At 41.2% G+C, this 18,442-nt stretch overlaps 1 pseudogene; it reads right to left on the reverse strand.

The window, feature by feature from the left end:
* Nucleotides 1–18,442, reverse strand: part of LOC133421573 (nucleolar protein 58-like) — a 254,014-nt pseudogene that overhangs the window by 150,823 nt on the left and 84,749 nt on the right.

Here is an 18,442-nt window from a genome sequence, read left to right on the forward strand (position 1 = left end):
ATATATTTTTAGCGAGCTAGTCTCAGTTAATATCAGCTCTGATGTCAGAGAGTAGAAGGCTGAGTCTCTGACCCCTGTGGCAATGATTTAAACTCTGACACACAATAGTGCACGGTGTAGGTTTTTGTATTGCACATTGTTGCCTAAATGTCAAATAAATCAATTTTAATGACCATATGCTAATTAAATTGGCGAGGGGTATTTTTAGAAACTAGCGGAGGTATTTAGGTGCTTTATAATGAATAATAGATGGATTTAATATATCTGTGTTGACATCACTACCTTTATTAACCCTTGTGCTGTCTTCGGGTCAAGAAGAAGAAGGGAGGAAAGAAGGAAGGAAGGAAGAATGAAAAAAGGAAAGAAAGAAGGAAGCAAGGGAGAAAAGAGGGATGGAAGGGAGAAAATAAGGAAGGGAGGATGGGAAGGAAGGAAGGAAGGAAGGAAGGAAGGAAGGAAGGAAGGAAGGAAGGAAGGAAGGAAGGAAGGAAGGAAGGAAGGAAGGAAGGAAGGAAGGAAGGAAGGAAGGAAGGAAGGAAGGAAGGAAGGAAGGAAGGAAGGAAGGAAGGAAGGAAGGAAGGAAGGAAGGAAGGAAGGAAGGAAGGAAGGAAGGAAGGAAGGGAGAAAAGAGGTAGGGAAGAAGGAAGGAGAGAGCAGGAAGAAAGAAGGAAGGAAGGGAAAAAACAAGGAAGGAAGGACGGAAGGGAGGAAGAGAAGAAGGGAGGAAAGAAGGAAGGAAGGAAGGAAGGAAGGAAGGAAGGAAGGAAGGAAGGAAGGAAGGAAGGAAGGAAGGAAGGAAGGGAGAAAACAAGGAAGGAAGGAAGGAAGGAAGGAAGGAAGGAAGGAAGGAAGGAAGGAAGGAAGGAAGGAAGGAAGGGAGAAAACAAGGAAGGAAGGAAGGAAGGAAGGAAGGAAGGAAGGAAGGAAGGAAGGAAGGAAGGAAGGAAGGAAGGAAGGAAGGAAGGAAGGAAGGAAGGAAGGAAGGAAGGAAGGAGGAAAGAAGGAACAGGAGAATTAGGTCATTTTGACCCAAAGACAGTACAAGGGTTAAAACAATCTTCTAGATCCTGTTCTTCATCCGTATTCGAGAAATTATACTTGATTATACTTAAAATGTTGTCACGAATGGAACAGCCATTCTGGCGTGAACCTAAACTGAAGATCCGCCTCCAAACATCACCGTTATGATGATGGATGTGCTTAATTAACTGTCTTGGGTGATCCACGCTGTCAGGTCATCAGCTGAACCATTCAACCAGCTACATGTATGTCTGGGGGGGCAAAGGAAAGTAAAACAAGCTCAGTCAGGAGGCAGCGATGTCACTCTCCTGGCTGGGAGTGTTGACAGGGTGGTTTATCAGCAGTGGGAGAGTAAAAAACAAGAATACGAGAGCAGATGTTTCACCCATATGAAACCTGAGTGCGAGGAGACAGACTCACAGCAGGTAGTTGACCAAGCAACATCGATTTGTCTTTGTTTCCCATCGAAACAGAGACAGTTTGTCACTAGTTTAGCTGAAGTCTGGAGCTGAACCTTTTGTTAAACATCTGCATAACTTAAAATAGTCTCCTGACATCTTAATGCCTTTTGTTTCGCCATTTTTGCCTGTGGCTTAACCTGCAAATCAGGTTTGATAAACTTGATCTTAGATGCAGTTTCCTCAAAAAGCAGGTTTACAGGGATGTTTCTACATGTGTCTGAGGCCTTTAACATACGGGACTGTCTCAGAAAATTTGAATATTGTGATAAAGTTCTTTATTTTCTGTAATGCAATTAAAAAAACAAAAATGTCATACATTCTGGATTCATTACAAATCAACTGAAATATTGCAAGCCTATTTAATATTGCTGATTATGGCTTACATTTTAAGATTAAGATTCCCAGAATATTCAAATTTTTTGAGATAGGATATTTGAGTTTTCTTAAGCTGTAAGCCATGATCAGCAATATTAAAATAATAAAAGGCTTGCAATATTTCAGTTGATTTGTAATGAATCCAGAATGTATGACATTTTTGCATTACAGAAAATAAAGGACTTTATCACAATATATTCTATTTTTCTGAGACAGTCCTGTACTGTACATCTCATCTTGCACACCATTTTTGTATTTCATCTCATTCAGATGCAGATTGCAGCTGCTAAATTAAAGATCAGCAAGAAATGGCATATTTGCTGTACTCTATGCATTCAGGAGAATCCCAGTGCGTAAAGTGTATTGACATACACAGAAATGAAAATAATAGTACTACATGACTGGATTTGGCCTGCTGGAGGAAACCTGTCACTGTCCCGAGAGTCCTTCGCTGCCATCACAGGATTTGCCAGTCACTGGCAAGGCGAGTCTGCATCTGGTCGCTGAGCACTTGGGCCATCAACCATCATGGTTTTAACATCTCTCAGTGCTGCTGGGTCTGAACTCAGGGAACCTGCTGTTAAACTGGATGAGGGTGGACGCACCAGCCTTGAGGCTGAGCATGACTGTGTTGTCTTTTTGAATACATGAAAAGAAGAATCTTGTTGGCATCGCCACTATTTGCAGCTTTAGCCATCTTTGGCAGTTCTCTCAATTTCTTTTCATGTGCAATAAATGTTCAATCAATTAATTTAGTTAATTAACATTAACATGTTGTGATATTTTTTAGTCACTCATATTAGGGTTGTCTTTACGTTGACAAGTTGAAGTGCTCCTGGTGTCAGCATTTATTATTCTAGGGAGAAAAATACAATAATATGAAAACGAGATTCCTTCTTACGGCTACAGGCAGGATTTATGTTTGGTGCTGGTAATTAACCCTTAATGCTTGACACAGGAAATGATAATAACAGTCCTAGTTGTCATTTACAGTTCCCAAGTAATAGATATATTTTTATCATTATGAAACATTTTATTTATTCAATTGAATAAAACATTTTATTTTATTTTTTCCAATTGTGGGGTGATGCACATGTTTCAGAAATGAATGGATCAAATATGATACATCTAGCATTGTAGGATGATAGACAAAACATATATTTTTATTGGTTGTAAAAAGTTATAAAAATTATAGCTAAAAATACCTGCAAAGGTTAAGTGCAATGATGGTATAACAGATGATACGATCCCAACAACCCTAAACAAGATCAAATCAGTGTCAAATCTGAATGTATATGGACTAGTAAAAAAAATGTTGGGGTGGGAGGGGAATTATCTGTTTAAGAGAACCATTTATAATTAAATCAAAGTATTAATATTAGTTGCCTCAGTGTTGGATGCTGGGTCTCGGTCTCAGATGAGCTGCGGACTTAGTTTGACAACTGTGATTTATGTTCATGCAGGTTTACAACCTGTCACTGGCTTTATTTTGCAATGTCATCCATTAGAGTGACCTTGTCCCCATCCCCAGCCTGGAGTCATGTCGATTTGCATATCATTACAGAAGGAGCTATCTCTATCTGCTCTCAGCTTCAGGGCCCCATCTGGTGTGCTGACAATAACATGCATCATCTCCCTTCGTCCCTCCGGGTTTGATAGCAAGTAAACAAGGGAACACGGTGGTTCCTGGTTAAAGGGGCGGGGCCAAACTTAGCCAACCACAGCACAGGGAATATAATGGAATTTATTTTCCTATCACAGTGACAGGGGAAAGCACCTGCTGTGTCCCCCCCGATATTTGTGGACCATTGCCTACATGTGTTTATGTTAATGGTATCTGGCACTAATGGCATTTTGCTGCTCTTGAGTGAAGCGGCACCGCTCTGAGGTAAAACCTGACACAGGAGATGACGCTTTCAAGGAAAATACTGTCTTTTACGAATGAAAGTATTCAGTTATATACTTTTGCAGATTCTTACTTGTTCTTAAAATTTGAAAATAAAACCTCAGATGAAAAACAACAAATGATAAATTACTATTATTTTTTTAAATAAAAACTAAATCAAATTACTGAAGCAGGTTGAAACACGATTTAGTTGCTTGTAAAACCAGAGAAATCTTCTATCGGTCATTTTCATCAGTCTCTCGTGGGCAGTCTCGGTCCATTGGACTGGGGGTGAAACCCAGAGGACAGGCTAACGGAGGCCCCAAGCTGAGCACAGAACTCCCGCCAGAAGATAGAGGTGAACTGCGGACCCTGGTCGGAGATCACATCTACGGGAAGACCATGGAGACGGAAGATGTGGAGTAGGACCAGCTGAGAAGTCTCATTGGCAGAGGGGAGTTTGGGAAGAGGAATGAAGTGTGCCATCTTGCTGAACCGGTCAACAACTGTGAGAATGACAGTGTTACCACCATAAGAGGGAAGACCAGTGACAAAGTCCAGGGAGATGTGGGACCACGGACGCCGAGGCACCGGGAGCCGATGCAGAAGCCCAGCAGGGGACTGATGAGAGGGCTTGTTTTGGTTGCAGACAGGACAGGCGTTGATGTACTCGCGAGTGTCCTTCTCCAGTGTGGCCCACCAGAAGCGTTGCTTCAGGACATTGCAAGTCCTATGGATCCCAGGATGACAGTTTGTTTTTAGTAATACATTTTATTTTTTAGAACTCCGGCCTCCTTGGTCTCCTGCATTTGGGTCCTACATCCACCACCCCGTGGCAATAACCCATTTTTATCTAAGATCTAGCTGTTGAACACATGGGCTCACATTTGGCTCTCAAACACTTTTAAAGAGATGAATTTGTTGTTACTGTAAGTAAACAGTTGATGAATAACCATTGTGTACCAGTGCTTGACAGTCTGCTAGGGGTCTTTGTGTCCAGACAGTGTTTTTGCCCATTGGTGTAATATGGCCAAACATCTTTATCTTGTCTGTCTAATGCGTATTGTTGTAGATGATTTTCGGATTATTTCAGATTAAACTTTTCAAACCTATGTTTTGCTACTTTCATCTTCCAAGACAGTAGAAACAGTCTTGGTACATTTACGGTATGAGTAGACTGGTGGTAAATTTTCTCATCATGAAGTTTCAATAAACTTCATATTCGTCCATCAATTGTTGTGTTATTTTCTTTCTTCTTTAATAATAATAATGAGGTTAATACATGTATTTATAAGTGCATTTCACGAAACACAATGACACTGACCAATAAACAAATAAAATAACAATATACAAATCAGCATGAAGTATAAGAAATAAAGGACAGTGCAGTTGGACTTAGAGTGATTAGTAGAGTGATGAGTCTGGATCTGAGGATGGAAGAGAGTCCGTGTTTTGGAGGTCAGGTGGTAAGGAGTTCCAGAGTCTGGGAGCAGAGTGGATGAAAGCTCTGCTGCCCGTGGTGCTGAGGCAGGCAGAGGGGACAGTGAGGGGGATGGAGGAGAAGGATCTGAGGGGGAGGGTTGGAATGGTGATCTGGAGGAGGTCAGACAGATAAGGGGGGGCGAGGTTATGGATAGCCTTGAAGGTGAACAGGCGGAGTTGGTAATTTATCCATTCGCAGACTGAAAGCCTGTGGGGCTGCCGCAGGGGGTGATGTGATGGAATGGTGGGGGTTCTTGTGAGGATCTGGGTTGCAGAGTTATGGACCAGTTGAAGCTTGTGTGGTTACTTCTGGGGGAGACCAAAGAGGGGAGAGTTGCAGAAACCGATGCGGGTGGTGGCATGGATGGAGGAAGTGTGGACAGTGAGAGAGGAGCAGAGTCGGTTTATGTTATAAAGGTGGAAATAAGCAGAGTGGGTGATTTTGTTGATATGGGAATGTAAATGTGCTATCAAGGATGTCACCCAGACTCTTAACCTCTTAAGAGGGGAGGGGGAGACTGAAGAACAGTCAATGGTGAGGAAGAAGCTGTCTGCTTTGGATAATGATGATTTTGTGCCAATGAAGAAACGCTCAGTTTTTTCATTGATTATTTTCAAGAACTTTGAGGTGGACCAGGATTTGATTTCAGATAAGTAGGAGATAAAGGAGGATGGTGGGAATATGGAGTCTGGTTTTTACTAGCAAGGTAGAGCTTGGTGTCATCAGTGAAGCAATGAAAACAGATATTGAATTTGAGAAAACTATTGCAGAGTGGGAGGAGGTAGGTCATGAAGAGAAGGGGGCCCAGGACAGAGCCCTGGGGGACACCTGCGCTGACTGGGGAGGGGTCGGATCTGAAAGATTTAAGCTATATGAACTGAGGTGCAGCCTGTGAGACAGAAATGAAACCAGTGGAGGGGCGTGTATGTGATGCCTATGGATGAGTTTATTGAGGAGGACGGAGTGTGAAATTATGTCAAAGGCAGCACTGAGGTCAAGGAGGATGAGGATGGAGTGTAGGCCAGAGTCAGCTGCTGTGAGGAGATTGGTAGTGATTTTTAGAAGGGTGGGGGCACCTTTCCTCAACTTGTATATTCATACTGTATCCGTAGACCATTTAAATGTTGCATGAAGTACAAGCACAAGTAATGCATTTTTACCTTTTTTTTCTTATGCTGGCTGCATCTGCACAAGAACAAGTGAATGGTGCAAACAAAGGAGAGAAGGTTGCGTATGCATAATGATATACGGGTCGGGCTAGCTAGAAGCATTATTACAGTTTGAAAATTAACATTCAAACACAATCTTGTATTATAATGCAAATGTCATAAAAATTAAGACATACTTGACTTTGATTCACATGAAAATGCAGCATGAGCTTTCCGCAAAGGCGGACCCTTATTCCTGACCCTGACAGAAGGCAGGTGATGGAGACGGTCAGGGAAAAGTTGAGAACGGGGGAATTGAAAGCCAAAAAATCCAGAGAAAGAAAAAGTAAAGTCTGAGAGAAATTTCAAGAAATAGTGAATCAAGAAAACACATGTGCTGTGTTTAATTTGTTGGTCTGCTGGATCAATAGTGTTTGAACATTTAGGTTAAGACAGATCATGATTATTCCTAGAAAACTTAACAAAAGGGGGTCTAATAATATCGGAATCACTTTTCCAATTGCGTAGGGTTAAATAAGCAGCTCACTTTGTCGTTTTTGCAGAGAGAACGAAGTAATGGAGGGAGCAGTTGGAGGAAGAATGAGCTGGCTTACATTTTGTTGAACTGCAGCCAAATATAATCACTATTAATACAATTAATATAAAATCCTCACTTCATCACCATTACACCATTAAACTATTACACCATTACACCTTTACAGGCGGAAAAAAATAATGTAAAAAATGTTTAAATTGGAGACTAACAATAGGTTTATGTCTGCTGCTCTTATCAAACTGAAATAAATGCTATAACTATTCATAGATTCAAGATTCTTTATTTGAAGTACAAGAATTATGATTTCATTTAGGGAAAAAAATGACAAGTTCTAGTTGGCTAGAATAAGGCAAAACAACAGAAATAGAGCAATCATTTATATCAAGATGATTGCATAAGGAGTTGAAATAATTTGTTGTTAGTTATTGTGTTGTTAGTAGTGTTAGTTGTTGGTATTTAAGAAGAAAAATCTCTCACACTTGAGGTGTATCTAAGTGGATCTTTAAAATGTGAATCGTAGAAGAGTTGTAATAACAAAATAAAAGCAATGCCAAAAAGTATACTGAATTCAACGAAGCAAATGGGAAGGAGCCTTCCTCTGGAATAGTATTTTAGCAAACAATCATGTTGGAAGGTGCACCCTGCTATGTCGTTTTGAGAACAACATTTATTACAGACGCAAGATAAAGCATATTCCCAGTGAGAAATATAGAAACATACTGTAATGTGTTCAAGTGAGTCCACCCTTGACACCTGCACGCCCAAGAACCTTTCAACAAAGCATATTCCAAAACGGTAATGTCAGGATTCACAATTGGAGTTGTTTATCCATCCTTCTCCCAACAAAAGAATAATCATAATAAAACTTTGGACAAAAATAATAATTGTGACATGACATAAATAGAAAAAGAACAATATTGGATTTAATTTATCTATTGTTGGTATTTTCTAGTTTTAGTGTTCATACAAATGGAAGCCAAAAGAAAAGCTTACACGTGAATTCATCACTGCTTCACTAAGTAATGAGTTTTTAAATAAATACAGAGTAAAATATATTGATTTGAACACATTTTGGCCATCGTGGTGCTGATGCTGGGGTCTGTTCAGCTGTGCTTTTGCACTGATATAAAGCATTTCTTAATGTATTTCTACTTCTGGCTCTGAATATGTCCTCATACTCATCACTATGGCAAAAATGTCATGCATAAATGAAAATGATAAAGATGAACAATATCTAATGGGCTGAGAATCGCATTAATTATTTAAACACAGCAGGTGCAAGTCTGCAATAAAGGTAAAGGAATGCATCCCATTCCCCCAAGGGTGCTGTCAATGTCTGCAGGAGCACTGTGGTTGTGAGGTTTGCATGACTAAGTTGAATATTTCAAAGGAAAGTAGTATGTGCTAAGTACCCCATACCACATTCTTTATCCTCCATCATTTGCGCTAACATTTCTTTACACATCAGTCAACAATTTATATTGGGAGGATACATTTTCTACTATGAGCTTGAGGGTGGTACAAGCCGGCACAGAGAGGGGGGATGGACAATGAGATGCAGTGGAGTATATGGCCAGGAGGAGAGTAGACCCACGGGACCGGCATCCAATGTGCTGTAAACTATAATGGCTCCATAACAGGCAGCCGTCTCATTTCCATCTTGGTCAGGCCATTTCTCATCTACCACTATAACAATTCCTCTGAGACCCACACAACACACTCAGCATGGGAGGAGGGGAAGGAGAGCCAAGTCAGGTGGTAATTTGAAGGGAATGACTGACTGGTGATATATTTCACCGGCAGAATATTTAGAGGTTGATTAGATTTCATTGCATCTCCTCTCCTTGTGAGATGTTGAAATAGTAAAGTTAATGGATTTGACCACTTCTTTTTCTCTTTGTCCCTTTTATGAAGCATTATTCATAAAATACAGGTCAGGGGCTGTGTATAAACTAAAACAGGGGTATTTAATATAGGCCTGTGTTGAAAAAAATCGATGTTCCGATTTTAAATTGATTCTCATATTAATTCCTAAAAATTGATTCTTGTGTCTAAAGATCGTTTTTTTTTTCATTATTACATTTTCGCCCGGTGAACTTTAATCCCAGTAGTCGCGTCATTCAATTCACGCATGCGCTTGGTCTGAAACTATAAAACAATGAACATGGCGTTGAAGAGTAGCAGTAGTGTTAACAAAGCTGGTTTTGAGAACTCCTGAAAGGCTTAAATCTCGTACCAGGTGACATTTCGGGTTCAGAAACGACAGCAAGAAAGGTGAGCTGGACAAAAGCAAAGCGATTTAGGAATGCCAAACAGAAGTGAAGTATTGCGGTAATACAACCAATCTCAGGAACCAGATGGTGCGACATCACGAGATCTCCTGTCCAAACCGTCCAACGGACCGCAACAGATGAAACTCAAGTCAACTCTATAACTACCAGACAATTACATGTTCTCTTAACCCTTGTACTGTCTTTGGGTCAAAATGACCTAATTCTCCTTCCTTCCTTCCTCTTTTCTTCCTTCCTTCTTCTCTTCCTCTTTTATTCCTTCCTTCCTTCTTCTCTTCCTCTTTTATTCCTTCCTTCCTTCCTTCCTTCCTTCCTTCCTTCCTTCCTTCCTTCCTTCCTTCCTTCCTTCCTTCCTTCCTCCCTCCCTCCCTCCCTCCCTCCCTCCCTCCCTCCCTCCCTCCCTCCCTCCCTTCCTTCTTTCCTTCCTTCTTTTCTCCCTTCCTTTTTTCCTTCTTTTTCCCTTCCTTCCTTCTTTCCTCCTGCTCTCTCATTCCTTCTTCCCTTCCTCTTTTCTCCTTTCCTTCCTTCCTTCCTTCCTTCCTTCCTTCCTTCCTTCCTTCCTTCCTTCCTTCTTTTCTTCTCCTTCCTTCCTTCTTTTCTCCCTTCCTTCTTTTCTTCTTTTCTTTCTTCCTTCCTTCCTTCCTTCCTTCCTTCCTTCCTTCCTTCCTTCCTTCCTTCCTTCCTTCCTTCCTTCCTTCCTTCCTTCCTTCCTTCCTACTTTTTTTCCCTTCCTTCCTTCTTTCCTCCCTTCCTTCTTTTCACCCTTCCTTCCATCCTTCTTTTCTTCTTTTCTTTCTTCCTTCCTCCCTTCTTCCCTTCCTCCTTCCTTGACCCGAAGACAGCACAAGGGTTAAATAAACATTTGCACAGATATGCGCCCGTATGGAGTACAGTAGTTGAAAACAAGGGCTTCAGGGGCTAAATAAACTAACTACGTTATGGTGTCTAGCAAAGGTCTGTCTGAAGAGCTAATCCCAAACATGTACCAGTCGGTCAAAGAAATGTGAAAATTTTATATTTTTATTTATTTATTTAACTTTTAATACACATAAAAACAATGTTTACATTGTCACTGGCTAAGAATGTCTTTTTCATGTTAAACTTAAAAGTGCATATGTATTCAACAATAACAGCTTTTGGGGGAATTTTCAATGTCATATTTTTTATAATGCACCAGGTTAGTGTCTGGATAGCAGTGCACTGCTGCAGATACAGAAACCTCTGGCCTCCTCTGTTTGCTGCCATGGATCTGTTTAGTATTTCTGCCCCACACAATGTTTCTGAAAGCAGTTCTATCAGCATTCTGGGAGGTGATTGGTCCTTACAGCATCATTAGCTGCCAATACTTGCTGTTGAATCTCAATATAATACTAGTATACATATGTTGCATAACTACAGAGTCATATAATTCAGGTAACAGCTCAAAAAACATTTTTAAAAACACTAACCCAAATCTATATTGGATCGAATCGAATTGAATCAAATCAAATTGTGATAATCGATTCTGAATCTTTAGAATTGGAATCAATCGATTGTTGACATTTGAATCGATCCACAGACCTAATCTAATTCCTCTGAAGTAAAACTGTATTAATGAAGAGAGGCTACGACGGAGGGAACCAACAGCCTGGTTAACTGACCCGTCCATAAACATCTTGATTCGTCTGGCATCTGCGGTTCTCTGAACTGCAGAGGTCCACCGGTTTTTGGGTTTATGGTTGCTTTATTTATTTATTTCTTGAGGTTTCTTGGCAAAATGTTGTCATACTGTTAAAATACACAGATTTTTAGACTAAAGTCAGGTAGTACATTTTCAGTTTTTAATTGACTTATGATTAGTTAATTAATGAGCAGCCATTAAAGTTCATATCGTTTTTGCATGCCGTTTAAAAGACATAATGGATAGTTGCCCATCAGTCAAGAATCAGAATAAAGACCTCGTTATGTTGTGTACTTGAGAGAACAATGACATAAAGTTTTATTAGCTCAGCAAAATGTCTGAAGGGAGAGAGAGAATTTCTAGTGGTTGCGTAAGTCTATAGTGCACAACATTTGAATTTCAAAATAAAGGTTAAAAACTGCAAGTACATTATACAATTTGAAGGGTAGAAGACAGGGACATATTTTGCTTTATGCAAAAAATAATCAATTCACTTAACATCTATTAACATAAAGAAATCAAAATAAACAAGCAAAAAACAATCATTTGTGGATCGCCGTGCAACAGTCCCTCCTTTGAACTCCCAGTTTGTAAGAGCATCTGTCACTTCTCATACTGTTGGTTAGGCGTCATGCCCGCTCTCCCCACAGTACCACGGCCATCATCGCTGATTACCAGTCCTGACACTAATACTCCCAGCATTCCTCAGTTCTCCACATCTTGGACTGCACCTGTGCCATCATCACCTTCATCCGTTTCACCTGGTCTCATGTCTACTGATACCCTGCATAATCCCCGGCTCCTTGTGTAGCATTGTCTGGTCCACATGTCTTAGCCTACACCTACCTACCTGCCTTCCTGCCTGCCTGCCTGCCTGCCTGCCTGCCTACCTGCCTGCCTGCCTGCCTGCCTGCCTGCCTGCCTGCCTATCAGATATCGACCAATCAGATGAAAGGGCCGGGCTAATTTGCACCAATTATGTTCAAAGACTCATAACTAAGTCCGATGACACCACCCACAAGTCTTTATGTCAAACCATTCAAAGGTTATGGCAGAAAGTGGGAACTATCAAATATGGACCAATCAGATGAAGGGGGCGTGCGCTTTTTGGTGTCTATTGTCGCATTGTCTATTGTAATGTAAGTCGTCGGATGGAGACGCACATTTTGATGTATAACACACCTGGGGGCACGTTACGGTTCGGGCGAAGAAGGGGCCAAAGGAATGGCATAAATTGCGCCAAATTACACGATTAATTCAAAATGGTAGACTTCCTGTTCAGTTTTGGCCATGGCGCCAAGAGACTTTTCTTTAAGTTGCGACATGATACAGGTGTGTACCGATTTTTGTGCATGTACGTCAAACCGTATCGTGGGGCTTGAGGCACAAAGTTTTCTAGGGGGCGCTCTTGAGCCATTAGGTCACGCCCATTAATGCAAACATTAAATATCAAAATTTGGTGACTTTCGGGGAACGTTTAGGGGTGCAAAAAGGCCCTCATTTAGTCAGAAGAAAAACGAAAAAAATGAGAAAAACGAGAAAAACAAAAACATTTCCTACAGATACAATAGGGCCTTCGCACTGTCAGTGCTCGGGCCCTAATAATAATAATAATAATAATTAAAGCTGCAAGCAGCGATAAACGGGCCCTCGTGCGTACGATTTTCACCATTAAAAGTCAAGGACTCAAAACTAAGTCCGATGACACCACCCATGACTCTTTACGTCAAACCATTCAAAAATTATGGCAGAAAATAGGAACTATCAAATACCTACCAATCAGAAGAAGGGGTGGGGCTAATTCATGCCAATGAAGGTCAAGTACTCAAAACCGAGTCCGATGACACCACCCATTCAAAAGTTATGGCAGAAAATAGGGACTATCAAATATCAAGCAATCAGCGTCTATCGTCGCCACGGTAACGCTTTTGACTGAGAAAAGTAATGCATCGTTGCAGGATCGAGACGCACATTTTGATGTATAACACACCTGGATGAACGTTACGGTTCGGGCGAAGAAGCGGCCGAAGGAATGGCATAAATTGCGCCAAAATTACACGATTAATTCAAAATGGCCGACTTCCTGTTCAGTTTCGGCCATGGCGCCAAGAGACTTTTCTTTAAGTTGTGACCAGCCCCCCAGTCTCGCGCTCAGAAGGTGTGCCGATTTTTTCCAGTGGCCAGCCGCGGTACTGCAACAAAAAATCCCATGGGGCCCAGAAAGCTTTTTTCCCATAGACTGCAATAGTAAAAGAGAAGCCTCTAAAACTGTTCACAGGACACCTCCAGCTGTAATCACCGACAATTACTAATCTTTGTATTCTATATTTTTAAGTCATGGACTTTATATCCGTCAAAAATGTTTTATAACGGCCAGAAAAGTCAAAGAAAAGTCTCTTTCTGGGCGTGACGTCACGGCCGTGTCGGTGCCATTGATGTTGCCCCGGGGCATGATGGGAGGCCCCAGAGCATCATGGGAGGTGACTCAACTGTGCATGCTCTATGGGCCCGTGTACACGGAAGTAAACCCGGAAGTCCGAGATTTTTTCGGCACATGCGCTGGCTGAGCAGAATGCATTGAAATGAATGGGCGGCCATTTTGGGCACTGTATCCAGTTAATATTATAGATCCATGGTTGTGACATGATACAGGTGTGTACCAATTTTCGTGCAAGAACATCAAACCGTATTGTGGGGCTTGAGGCACGAAGTTTTCTAGGGGGCGCTGTTGAGCCATTAGGCCACGCCCATTAATGCAAACCATTAAATATCAAAATTTTCACCAGGCCTGGCTTGCGTGCAAAATTGGGTGACTTTTGGGGCACGTTTAGGGGGGCAAAAAGGCCCTCACTTCGTCTGAAGAAAAATAAAAACGAGGAAAATAAAAACGACATCTCCTACAGATACAATAGGGCCTTTGCACTGTAAGTGCTCGTGCCCTAATAAAACGATTTGAACTCAGAATAAAAATGATTTGCAATTATAGAAATGTTTCAACTTGGAAAAATCCCTTTTGGCTAAAATGTAGATTTCATGCTTAGATAGTGAGTTTTTAAATTCCAATGATATATTTGGTGTGCACATCCAGATAACTTCTAGGCATCATCAACAATTAATGCTTCACATAATTGATTATTTGGTTGTAAGGAAGTGGCATGTAGAGGAATGTGACTTCTTGAAATTAAAGCTTTTTCATACAGATAGAAACATATCTGTATAACTTACTGTAAGATATACTTCAGCAAATGGTAAGCTTGACTTTATCCTTCGAGTTTTGGGGATATTTGCATATTTACACAGTCCAAATCAAGTGAAAAAAATAAAAGCTCATGAGGAGGCTTAGAAAGAATCCAATTAGTTATGAACTTTAGCTCTGAGGGTTAAAATGTTGAAGTGATTGCATTGGTAGCAGGAAGAGGGGGTTACATGTACTGTACCCTTCCTCTCACCTGATGATATCAAACATTTGGCTTGGTGCCTTCTTGACTTTGAACAGGATGGAAATAATATAGGAAATGGATGGATAAAGCTAAGAGGTTTAGTATCCGTCCATCCATTCTCTAAACCTGCTTTGTCCTATGCAGACTCACGAGGACCTGCTGGAGCCTATCTCAGCTCTCTTCAGATAAAAAGCGGAGTACACCCTGGACGGGTCACCAGTCCATCGCAGGGCCACAAATAGACAACCAGCTCCTCACATTCACTCTTATGGGCAATTCTGAATCACTAGTCCAAGGATCAGCAACCCGCGGCTCTAGAGCAGCATGCGGCTCTTTAGCACCGTCCTAGTGGCTCCTGGAGCTTTGTCAAAAATGTTTGACCTTTTTTTCTCATCTTTTTTCTCTTTTTTTTCTTCCTTTTTCCTTTCTTTTTTAATCTCAACATTTCGACTTTTTTCTTCCTTTTTCCTTTCCTTTTTAATATCGACATTTCGACTTTTTTCTCAACATTTCGACTTTTTTCTCGACATTTCGACTTTTTTCCCGAGATTGTACTTAAACATTAATCTCGACATTTCGACTTTTTTCTCGAAATCTTTTTTTTTTCTCGACATTTTCAACTTTTTCTCAACATTTCGACTTTTTTCACAAAATTTTGACTATTTCCTTGACATTTCGACTTTTTTCTCAACATTTCGACTTTTCTCAACATTTCGACTATTTTCTTAAGGTTGTACTTCAAAATTAATCTTGACATTTCGACTTTTTTCTCGAAATTTTGACTTTTTCTCGACATTTCGACTTTTTTCTCAACATTTCGACTTTTTTCACGAAATTTTGACTATTTCCTCGACATTTCGATTTTTTTCTCGAAATCTTTATTTTTTCTCGACATTTTCGACTTTTTCTCAACATTTCGACTTTTTTCACAAAATTTTGACTATTTCCTCGACATTTCAATTTTTTTCTCAATATTTCGACTTTTCTCAACATTTCGACTCTTTTCTTAAAATTGTACTTCAAAATTAATCTTGACATTTCGACTTTTTTCTCGAAATGTCAGCTTTAACATATTTGTTTTTTGTGTTTTTGGTCCAATATGGCTCTTTCAACATTTTGGGTTGCAGACCCCTGCTCTAGTCACATTAACATGCAATCTTTTTGACTGTAGGAGGAAGCTGGAGTACCCAATGGGGGAAAAAAAAAACAAAAAAACATTAATAACTTTGCTAAGAATAATGCTATTTCCTCAGCTGTCATTGTTTCAGCTGCAGCTGCAGCAGAACGAGCCCCCGCCGTTTTATTGTATGAGGGGATGATTTGGTTTAATATGATAGTCTGTATGTTCATTGCAAGCGTTATCTGCATAAATACAAACTTTTATTCTTCCTCTATTTACAGGCATTTTTGCATTTCAAGTACACAGAAGTGAGCTCACGTCCTGCCACTGTCCATCTAGTCCGGCCACCCGAGTCTGACCTATGTGATGCTGCATCAATAGCCACATAACATTAGCCCACTTCCAGAGCTGGAGGCTCCCTGCTGAGTAGTCTTTTAAACACGCACACACATCTCTCTTCCACTTCCCTCCACTTTCCTTAGTCTGTTGAATCCTTTCAGTCATCTTTGTTCTAAAAGGAAGGGGGAAAAAAAGAGGATGTAGGAATGGACTGAAAGATGGATAAAAGGAGAAAATGGATAGAGGGAGTGGGAAAGAGATGGATGGAGAGGCCAAACAAGCTTTGCATACAAATGAGCTGACACACATAACGCATGCCCTCCCTTCCTCTCTCCATTTTGCTCTCTCTCTCTCTCTCTCCTGCTCCAGATCACTGTCTCTCTCACACACTCTTTCTCCTTCACACACATGTTCTTGCACACCCTCTATGTGTGTGTGTGTGTGTATGTGTGTGTGTCTTCTGTTGGATCAATGGAGCTGAGGAGGTGATTGCAGCCACTTGATTTATTAGTCGGCGCTGGTTGTTGAAACAAGCTAATTAAAAGGACGGTGAGTGTGTCTGTGTGTCTGTGCCTCTGTTCTTGTGCATGCTTGGAGATTTGGAGACAGGCTCTGCTGCTGCCGCTGCCGCTGCCGCTGCCGCTGTCTCCGTCTCCTCGGTTCATGCATTAGTGGGGACCAGTAGGCAGAGGCAGCAAGGGAGAGGTGAGGATACAGAACCAGAAGAAACAAAAGACAGCTGGCTGGAAGGATATTTTCACACCTCTTTACCATAATTTGCTCTCACATGGCCAGTGCATAGGAATCTGGTGCCACGGCAACCACCAGTTTGTCTTTGACCCATCCAAGGTAAGGAGGGAAGGACTGATGAACGGACAGACGGCAGGTTTTCACTTTTCCCCCATGCAAGTTTGATTTAAACACCCCGTAGGAAAGAAGGGGGTCTGGAAGACAGCAGCTTTGTTGTTTAAGTGCCTGTTTTTGCACATGTATATTTGCAGTATGGGATCTGCTACCTGCTTCTCCCCAGTCTGAGAACGTGCCTGTTGTGGTGGGGTCTTACCTCTCTGGGGTATTCTGTGCTATGCTGGGGTATTTCCCAAAAAGAAGCCATAGTTACCAAACGCTGGACCCTATCATCATTTTTTTACCTTTTTCCCCCCCTTTGTAATAGTAGGAGAACACACTGACCGGAGTGGGATGCTCGGTCCGTTGGTCGTGTTACTAGCCTCTCTCTGCGTGCATGTGTAAGACATATGGCCGGCGTGATTATATATGCTGAGTAAACACCGGCGTCTGACAGGACAGAGATTGATGTGACAACTGCAGGGCAAAAATAGTCACAATGCACAAAAATAGAGAGGAAGCAACCGAGCCAAAAAAAGAATAAGAGCATCACTGAGGCATTTGAGAGTCTGCTGAGAGGGACGGTGATAACCATCAGTGCTGCATGATTTTAAATGTTTGCAGACAGAATCTTGGATATGTAGGTTATACGGAGCTTTCTCCTCTTTCTGGCTAAAGCTATACGGGAGAAATAGCTGACTGATACTGTACGTGGTATTTCCTCCTTCTATTTCTGCTGCATTCTCTCTGATGGTGCAGTTCTATGATTTTGGCATTAAAGGACATGTGGCATCCAAGAGCATTAGGGCAAACCCAATCATGAGCCAGACTGCTGTGCCCATGTCTTCTTTTTGTGTGTGTGCAGGCATGTGAGCTGTATGTCTTGGAGCAGCATGGTGGACTGTAGAGGAGAGGGGACTCGTGTCTCAGTTTTACTGTAGTGGCATTCACATGTACTTCTAATGCTGGTGTGTGGGTTTGTGTAAATATGTATCATCAACTTTCCCCTCTGGGGCTCATTTTTTGCCTCATATCTCCACCATTTTCATGTTAGTTTATGAAGTTTTTCTCTGGACAGATGTGTTGTCGGTATGGTGCCGCTACCCTTTGGCTGCCGTCCATTTCACTTGTTTCTCCTGTCATTGTTTCCGCTGACACTTAGACTTGGTTTTCTCTGATTGATGGATGGAGTAAACAAATCAGCCCCCCTTTCACATGACCTCTACTAATCAACTCAATTCCAGCTGGACTGTTTCCTCCCACCACGTTGTGATTCAACATGCACACAGATAAAATACCATGAACTGTATTTTTTTTATCCAACACAGAGAATGGTCTTATAGTTTTGTTATCACTTTTACGAGTGCTATGATGGATTCATGGATACTAATCCAAGTGCATGACTGCTAAACCTGTTTCATCATTTTTTGCAAGAAATGTGTTTTAATCAAAAATAGAGAATGCAACTTTGTATCAAGCAGCGTTGCATGCTGGGAAGAGAGCAGTATATTATGCTTGCTACCATAGACACGTGGTTACCTTTTTGTTTTATTTGGTCCACATGATGCAGAAGAGCAGAGATGGAAAAGGACAAAGAAAATTGACTTCACGCAGACAAATTGAATTTTGTGGCCAATGAAAAAGATACACTGCTGGATCTCATTGGCCTTGGTTGCCGATGCTGAACCTCCGCTCTAAATCCTGTTCTCTGTTTTATGACTAAATCAATACCTGTTTATACTTATATGTGTGTTGGTTAGAACGTTACAAATCTAAGAAAGGTCATGATCACTTTTGGAGCTTGACAAGTCTATGTTC

This window comes from Cololabis saira, chromosome 21, assembly GCF_033807715.1.
Source record: "Cololabis saira isolate AMF1-May2022 chromosome 21, fColSai1.1, whole genome shotgun sequence".
Taxonomy (NCBI): Eukaryota; Metazoa; Chordata; class Actinopteri; order Beloniformes; family Belonidae; genus Cololabis; species Cololabis saira.